We start from the raw sequence: 9,366 nt of genomic DNA on the forward strand, positions 1-9,366 counted from the left end.
TATTAGAAACAGGCAGCTTGAAAGAGCAGAATGATATACATGGAAATGTCTTATTAAAAGGTAAATATAATAAAATATTTAATCAAAATGTCATATAATTCAAATATTTTATTGAAAAGTAAATAGGAAAAGGAAGTGAATTTCATGCTGGATTATACAGATGTATCTCCAGACAAGTACAGTGAGCTGCACTAGGTCAGCGAGAATGCTAAGGTGGAATGTGCAGAGTGGGCATAAAGGCATGTACATTGCTTTGTGTGGGAGTTGTTGGAACTGAGTTGACCAAAAGAAAGTAAATACATATCTGTTTGTAACTGGCTAGGGTTTACATTCTAAAGTACAAACAAATGTTACATTTTGTCATTTATAAAATGCTTTTTATACATTTCCTCAAAGCCATGATATGAAGCAGGTAAGGCAGATAGTATTTTTACTTTGCCAATGAAGTAATTAAAGATTAGATTTACATGTCCAAGTTCTCATGATTAGTGAATAATATCATGAACTGGACACTTTGAAAATCTCCCCTTTATTTCCTCTCAAAAACTAATATTTCAGCTAACTTTTTTTTTCTGAAATAAAAATGCAAGATTTTATATTCTGGGATCACTCCTTAGGAAATCTTTTCTCTGGTAGCCTTTAGGGTAAGGGGTGTGGAAAGGGTAAATATTTTTCAGGATAAATATGCAATATTAATTTTTAATCAACCCAGTGATTTCAGTAAGTTTCTGTAAGTTAACCCAATGTCTGATTAACTTACAGATAACATAAGTATGAGGAAACTTCTTTTAACTTACACAATTTACCACAATGATATTATTATTACCTGACTATTGTATTACTTGATTTGCCACAATGAAGAGTAGAAAACTCTAAAGTGCAGCTATAGGACTTAACATTTGAATGTACAATTATCACTAAATGGCAAGATAATATAGTCTGGCTAAGATTACCATTGCTAAAACTACAGTTTACCTCTGTCTATTTTTTTTTTTTTTTGGTCTTTTTCAACACAGGACTTTATTGGTGGTAATCTGCAACACAGGTTTGAAGAGCAAAGGGAGCATGTTTGTGGTGTTGGTGGGGGGAGGAGGCCATGAACCCTGGCCCGCCCCCTTACCTCTGTCTTTAAAAGCATGAACCAGAGCATTGAGAGGCTTTTGCTCCAAAAAACATCCTTCTGGCATTTATTTCCATAACAACTGTCTCACAGGGTGAGGAACGGAAAGGTTTCTGGGTGCCCTAAACAGGGAAAAAGTGACACTGGACTCAAAGATCAAGAGTTGCAGTGAAGGACCAAATGCATTTTGCGGGGAAGATAATTAACAGATATTTTTTTGCTTCCTAACTGTGTGCAGGGTGCTTGCAAATCACTTTTCTCCAAGCCGTATTTTATCTCATATAGTAACCTGTCAATGTACTAACTTCTCTGGTTTGTCCTTAGGAGAAAAAAACCCATAGTTAACAGAAAAGAAAGAATTAGCAAGCCCAAAGACAAATTGACCAAGAGACCCTGGAAGGACATTTTTGAAGCCAAGATCCCAAATATAGAAACTGGATTAAAGGCTATCTTGTGAAATCCAACCACGGAGCCTTGACAATGAGCAAGTAGCACTTCCTCTCAGTTCCCCCTCACCCAGATAGACACCCTCAAAACAACATACACCGACACCAGAACACAAGGACCTACAAATACCCAGGGTTGAGAGACAACCAGAGATCCTAAGGCACTATGCTTCTTAGAGAGTGGGGATAAAGGAAAGCAAAAGAAAGTAGAGGGAGGAGAAAGGATAATTGTGTCTACCCTTTAATTTCAATATATTATTCTTTTTCAAGCATTTCTTAGGTTTCAAAATATGTAAATCAGATTTTATGCTTAAGAATTATTTCACAACCAATTTACTTCCTGGCTTATTAAAAAATGACAATTGCTATTTTTTACATTAAAAAAATACTTTTCCTGTCTTTTAAAATGTTTAGACTAGAACCACTATGTTATTTCATTGTCCTTTAAGTTGTTTGCTCTCATCCATTCACCATTATTTTCCTGCTCCATTTTCTTCCATACTCATGGTTGTGGACTGAGAAACTCCACGTGTTACCAAGCAAGGTCTTGCTGCCCAATGTACATAGAAGGCATCCCATTGTTATTAGTAGAAGTGAAGTTCTTGGGGTACCAAGAGGAAAAGAATTTTCAGAGGCCCCCACAAGAGGATGGAGTTTTGTGGAAAGCTTTGTTGATAATGTAAAATTAAGGGGTTCCCCTCCAAGTTCCCATCTATGAAAGAAGTCCAGTCTTGTGTCAACAGGGCCAGAATTAAGGCCATTGCCCATAGTTTCTGCTCCATATTAAAGTCTAGTCCAGTCCAGTGTCTGGCTAGCTTAGCTTGTGTTCCCAGAGGCAGTCCATTGCAAGTGGGGACCGCATGGCCATGGGCCATATGACTGCTAAAGACCATATATATGGCTAGGGAGAGAGCAGGTGAGCACACTGGTAAGTGTGGGTCATGGAGCAAGAGTGAGCAAGAGCTAACAAGGCTGAGAGAACTCGGGATTTTAACCAAGACCTTCTTCAAATTGACCAATTAACTTTTCAAGATTTTGTGTGCTGCTGATGGGGTCCACCCCCTAGCCTAGTGGTCGGCAAACCGCGGCTCACAAGCCACATGTGGCTCTTTGGCCCCTTGAGTGTGGCTCTTCCACAAAATACCACGTGCGGACACGCACGTACAGTGCAATTGAAACTTGGTGGCCTATGCGCAGAAGTCGGTTTTCAGAAAGGAGATAGACGAAACAAGTATACAAGACGAGTGTGGATGGGAGAGTTGGAAGGAGTCGACCTCAGCGAACTTACCTCAATCAGATTGAGGACGTTTTTAGCAAAGGCCAGTTTAGGAGTACCCTAATTAAGTTAATAACAATGTACCTACCTATATAGTTTAAGTTTAAAAAATTTGGCTCTCAAAAGAAATTTCAATCATTGTATGGTTGATATTTGGCTCGGTTGACTAATGAGTTTGCCAACCACTGTCCTAGCCAATCCATTGTTCCCCAGGCTAGACTAATAGGCAAGCACCTCCCCTGTGCCACCTCAACTTCTACTACCCACGTGCCCATGATGAGGAAAGTAAGACTTTTTTGGGGGGCGGGGGTGGGGAGGGGTGGGGTGCTAGCAGCCTAACTCTGTACCTAGTTAATCAGTATTCCTAATGCACATTCTTGCTATCGGATAATTAACTCACTGCCCCTTCCTTAATTATCTGGCCTTGCAAGACTTATTTACCTAGATACATTTTACAGAGGTCATAAACCATGAACCATACACAACCCCGGGAGGGGGTTATCAGCGCTGGCGCCAGGCCAGGCCTTTAGGTGTGGTCTCATAGCCCCCATTCCAACACACAGAGCTTTTTGCAAAGCCCGAGAAAAGTCTGGAAGTCTGATCCTTATTCAGGGGACAAAGAAACCAAAGGGTGTGAAGAGAAGCTTCCTCCATATTGGTTTGCTCAGGATTTGGAAACAGGCTCCCCTGAGTCACGGTACTAGTACATCTGGAAATAAATGGGTTTTTCCTGTATCTCCGGGTACTCCTGTGTATTTTTCGGTCGCCTGGAAAATTCTGTAACACCTATGGCCCCTTTTCCCCCCCCAACAATCCAGTCCTGGGTTGGGGAATGGAGGGCTGTTAATCCCCTTCGAGAGACAATGCCGTGTGAAGCTGTAGCTTCCGGTGAAGCTTGCCAGCGACCATGCTTACAATGCCTGACTTCCTTTTGCTTTCTTCCCTTTATTTATGTGAACTAGTTAATTATGATAGCTCCATGGCACTGGCTTTTGAGAAAAGAAAAGGCTTTATTGTAAGGTTGACCAGCAAGGAGACAGGAAGCAAGGCTCAAATCTGTCTCCTAGAGCCAGGGTTCAGGGAGAGTGTAAGGGGTTATGGGGAACAGGCTGGTATGCTGAAGCGCTGGCAAGGCAGGTTTTAGTAGGAGGCTTTTGGAATTGGGCCATTTATGGTAACCAGGTCTTTCTAGACACCCATCCCTTTGCTTCTGAAAGGGTTCCTGTGTTCTGACTCCTGGTCATGTTCTGGTCTTTTGGCTCCATGGAGGATGCGGGGCCTTGAGGGGGCAACTTTGGTTCCAGGTACAAGTGTAGGTTAACATTCTCTCCCATGTACATACACGCTTCGGTTTTGGCATGACTTACAGGTTTGGTCTGTCCTCTGAAAAGCAACAACTCAGCATCTTCTTAGAAACAGGATAGGACCAGTTTGAGCTGGTTCTGTGATTATACAAGGACCATTTTGTCCACCATTGGAAAGTACTTTGGTTCTCAAAAGGGTTTTGAATCATCCTAAAGCTGAGGCAGGACTTGAACTGAGCTGGCAGGACATGAAACAGGAAATGGAGGTGTCTTGGTTCCACTTCAAAGCCCCTTTTATGAGACACATTCCCATTTTATTACATAGACTACAAAATAAGGTTTTCGCTGATGCGAAACAAATACACTTTACAAATCTTCTATAAGGTTAGTTACTCTGGAGGGTATTTTCTTCTCCAAAGGAATTCTAGACCCTACAAATGTAAACTATATGCTTCTTTATCTTAAAGGGGTCAGCATCCTCATAAATGGTATTGAAAAGAATATAGAACCCAAGGCAATTTGGGGATCTTGGCTTTTTTTTTTTTCAGACTAAAAATTGTTAAAAAAACAAATTACAACTGAGTAAATTTGAATATCTAGTTAGCTTTATTAAGTGATTCATAAATTGGACAACATCTCACCTTAGCTGTCAGAAGGCCTCCAAGGAGTAGTACAAAATGGAAAGTGTTTATAGGAATAAGGGTGGGGGCAAGGGACTAGTAACAAAACAAAAGAAAGGACTATTGTGGCTGAGACAGACATCTTTTTTTTGGAGGAAGAGAATAAAAAGTGTTTTTATCATACCGATTGCTGCTTCTTTTTAGGTGGGATGGAGAGGGCCCAGGTGCTTGACTAGAAAATTTCATACTCGTTAAGATGATGTTTCTGGGAGAGACTGAACCAGCAATGAGTCAGGTATTAAATATAGGTTTGGTATCATGAGCTTTGGCACAAGTGAGCCTATTTGGGGCCTGTGATTTTCTTTTTAACAGTTTGCTTGTTTTTAACAACTGAGTTAGAAAAGTGTCACAGAACCATACTTTATGCATTCCAGAGGTGCATGAAAATCGTAAGTAGAGCTGGTTTATTTTACTCTTCTGAAAGGAGTTTTTAGGGGTAAAATAGGCAGGTTTAGGAAATTTTAGAAATTAAGGGGTCCATGGAAAAAAAAGCACAGGGCTACAGAGCTGCAAAGGGCACATTTCCATAGAACAAGGGAGCTGGAAAAGGCAGAAGGTACATTTCCATAGAATAAGGGAGGTGGGAGCTGCAGAAGGTACACATTTACAGAATAAAGGGAAGGAAACCCCTAATTCAGAGGGGGAAGAAGAAAGCCCAGAGGGAATAGGAAAACAATAAGGGAGAAGAAGAGGAGAACTCATGTGCCTCAAGTGAGGTTTGAGCTCTGAAGTTGCTTATAGTGACCAAATCAGAGGGGCTAGTGACCATTCAGAGGGGATGTCAAGGCACAAAGAACTGCAGTCTTTGTAAACCATGGACAAAAGGGATTCAGTGGGACTCTTTTCCCCTCCGCATGTGGGAGTCTGTGTTTGTTTCTCAATAAATGTCCACCTTTTACTATACCACCTTCCGTCCATGGTTTCATTCTTTGACTCCACCAGACAAGAGCCCAGGAATCATCCTGCCCAGAGGAACACCATGTGTTCCAGTCCAATTTTCTTTTGGAATTTTTTTTATATGTAAAGGTGGAAATTTATTGAAGACCAAGTATAGACTCCCATGCAGGGAGTAAGCAAGAGCCCCCCCAAGGAATTTTTGAAGATATTGTTAAGGAGAAAACCACAAACCCAAAATGGCATCACTCAACTAAAAGTCCTACAAAATGCCAAACCTACATTTAATATCTAATCTAATTGCAGTTTTAACCTCTCCCAGAAATATAATCTTTTTTTTTAATCTTTATTTTTCAGATTATTACAGATGTCCCTCTTTTTTCCCCCATAGCTCTCCTTCACCTGGTTCCCACCATACCCCAGGCCCTTTGCCACCCCACTATTCACGTCCATAGGTACTGCATACATGCATATAAGATCTTTGTCCAATCTCTTCCCGCACCCCCCACATACCTCCTTCCCCCCGAGAATTGTCAATCCGCTCCATTTCCATGCCCTTGATTCTATTACATTCACCATTTATTCTGTTCATCAAATTTTTAATTCATTTGATTTTTAGGTTCACTTGTTGATAGATATGTATTTGTTGTCACTTTGTTCTTCATAATTTTTTATCTTTACCTTTTTCTTCTTCTTCCTCTTCTTGAAGAATATCCTTCAGCATTTCATATGATACTGGTTTGGTTGTGATGAACTCCTTTAGCTTTTTCTTGTCTGTGAAGCTCTTTATCTGACCTTCAATTCTGAATGATAGCTTTGCTGGATAGAGGGGAAAGGGAGAGAGAGTAGAAACATCAATGATGAGAGAGAATCATGGATCAGCTGCCTCCTGCCTGCCCCCCACTGGAGACTGAGCCTGCAACATGAGCATGTGTCCTTGACTGGAACCGTACCTGGTACCCTTCAATCCACAGGTCGATGCTCTATCCACTGAGCCAAACCAGCTAGGGCTCTAGAAGATTCTTGAGTAACCTTATAACTGTGGTTTTGAACTCTGTATCCAGTAGTTTGTTTTCTTCTATTTCTTTCATTTGTGACATATTTCTTTGTCTCTGCATTTCGGTTGCTTCCCTGTGTTTGTTTCTATGTATTGGGTAGTTGCTAAGTCTCCTTGAGTTGATAGAGTGGTCTTGTGTAATAGGAGTCCTATAGGGCCCAGTGGCTCAGCCTCCCCAATCACCTGAGGTGGACATGCTTGGTGCACCCCTTTGTGGGCTGTGTGCACAGTCTTGTTGTAGTTGAGCCTTTATTGCTGTTGGTATCACTGGGAGGAATTGACCTCCAGGCCAATTGGCTGTGAGGACCAGCTATGTCTACAATGGAAGAGCTGCTGTGCAGGAGACACCTTATAAGGCAGGACTTACTTCAGTGGGGCTTTGGTACTCACTGAGTCTGCCACTTGAGTGTGTCACTGATGGATGTGAAGAGTTGTAATCTGGTGTGGTCTCACACTGACCAGTGGGTACACTGGCTATTAGATCTCCAAGGACGTGCAAAGTCAGCCACTACCTGGGGCCACCCAGAAGGAGCTACAGAGAGATCTTCGGAATCTTCCTCTTTGTATGAGGTTTGGAAGTGTCCAGATGAGGCCCAGCTGTGAAGCAAGGCAGGCTGGTGCTGGTGCGGCCTTAGGCTTTCTTTTGAAAGCTTTGGGGTTCCCAGACCCAGCTGCAGCTCATTTGACAGGTTTTAGGCTGAGAAAGGACAGGCCATTCCTATGCAAAAGCCGTTGGGCACAGCTTGGGTGGGGTTGTACATTGGGTAGGGTGGTGTCTCAGGAATCTCCAGGGTGGAGCAAAAAGCAATGGCTGCCAGTCAGCCCTGCACCGGGGAAGTCCCAGCATGTGAACAATGACCACTGCCAGCACCTCCATCTGGAAGAAAGCTGCCCCCGTGTTCCTGCCCCAATGCCAGACCGTCCAGTTTCTCCTCGTATGTGTCTGGGTCCTCCTGAGTCTCACTTGGCCCTGGAGCTCAGACCAAGTGGGAGCTTGTGTTTCCCTCCCTATTAAAAAAGCGGCACACCTGGGTGCCAGCCCATTCTGCGCCTCCGCACCTCCTACCAGTCTCAATGCACTTTCTTCTTGGCCTCTCTAGTTGTAATACTTCCACTCAGCCAGGTGTCCCGTGGTTCTAGATGATAGTTGTTATGTATTTTAGTTGTTATTTTGATGTGGTTGTGGGAGGCAGCAAGTACAGGTGTTTGCCTATGCCGCCATCTTAGTTCTCCCTCCAGAAATATAATCTTAATGAACCAATCTAAAATTTTCTGTTAACACCAATGAGGTAATTCAGCAATTTTCAACTGGTGTGCTGTGAAAATTTTTGAGACATACAAAACCTGACTGGTCAGGGGCACTGATCTCTTTTTCCCTAGATTGTCACATAAAAAATGACAAGAGCTCAGCTGGTGTGGCTCACTGGTTGACCTATGAACCAGGAGGTTACAGTTGGATTCCTGGTCAGGACACATGGCTGGGTTGTGGCCTTGATCCCCAGTAAGGGGCATGCAGGAGGCAGCTGATCAATGATTTTCTCATCATTGATGTTTCTGTCTCTCCCTCTCCCTTCCTCTCTGAAGTCAAAAAAAAATACACACACACAAAAAATGCAGTCCTACTCCTGACATGCTTGCAAAATAGTAGGAGAGCTGAGGTCTGTTTTAAGGTTTGTTTTAAAGTTAAAACAAACTTTAAAAACAAATAACAACAGCCAACACAATAGCTGTCCAGTGTGAATGAATCAAAATTATATCTATTTTTTTTTTGTCAGATCAGCAAAAAATATATATATTTTTGGAGTGCTGCAGATTTTTAGTAATTAGTTTATGTGTGCCCCAAGAAGAAACAATGTTAAAAATGAAAAATTGGTCATGTGGGCTCTCTCCACTCCACTCCCCCATAGAAAGAAGAGGCAATCTCCATGATAAAAACCCTTGTGCCCTCCCCTTCCCCAGAAGTCTTGCTCTCCCAATGTTTTCCCTGTCCCACCCTTCTTCCTATAAAAGCCTTCCATCTTGTACAACTCCTCCAGAGTCCTCTGGTTGCTAGATGTGATGCTCCCCAATGCAGGAATCACTTAATAAAGCCAAATTGATCTTCACGTGTACTAGTTGAATTTTGTTATTTTATTTTTTTTTAACAAACAAGACTCCCAGACCTAGGGTACTGAGAAGTCGTCAAGGACCATCACCATCCCTTTAGCTTGTAAAAACCCAAATGACTGGGCTCCACCCCCAGACTTCCTGATTCAGTCTGCCCGCTGTGGAGCCTGGGGATTTTCATTTTAACTCGAATTCCCCGGCAGTGCTGATGCTGCTAGTTCAGGGACCACACCGAGTTCCTCCAAATCAGATACTTGAAGGTTTCCCGCGTCCCTTCTGCAGAGCAGGCCCTCAGGTTTGGGGCCAGGTGGCCTGGCCCAAACACATTCCTTCCCGGGGTGATCACCGACGCCGAGCAGCCGAAAGGCAAGTAATCATTAGCTCCCGGAGGCCAGGCTAACCCGGTGGCTGCAGACTCTGCCCTCGCACGTGACCGCTGGGCGTCTACACATACATTCCCCCGCCACCCCCACCTCCACCTCC

Source organism: Myotis yumanensis, unplaced genomic scaffold, assembly GCF_028538775.1.
Source record: "Myotis yumanensis isolate MYYU_CA2020_CCGP unplaced genomic scaffold, mMyoYum1.0.hap1 SCAF_6, whole genome shotgun sequence".
Lineage (NCBI taxonomy): Eukaryota > Metazoa > Chordata > Mammalia > Chiroptera > Vespertilionidae > Myotis > Myotis yumanensis.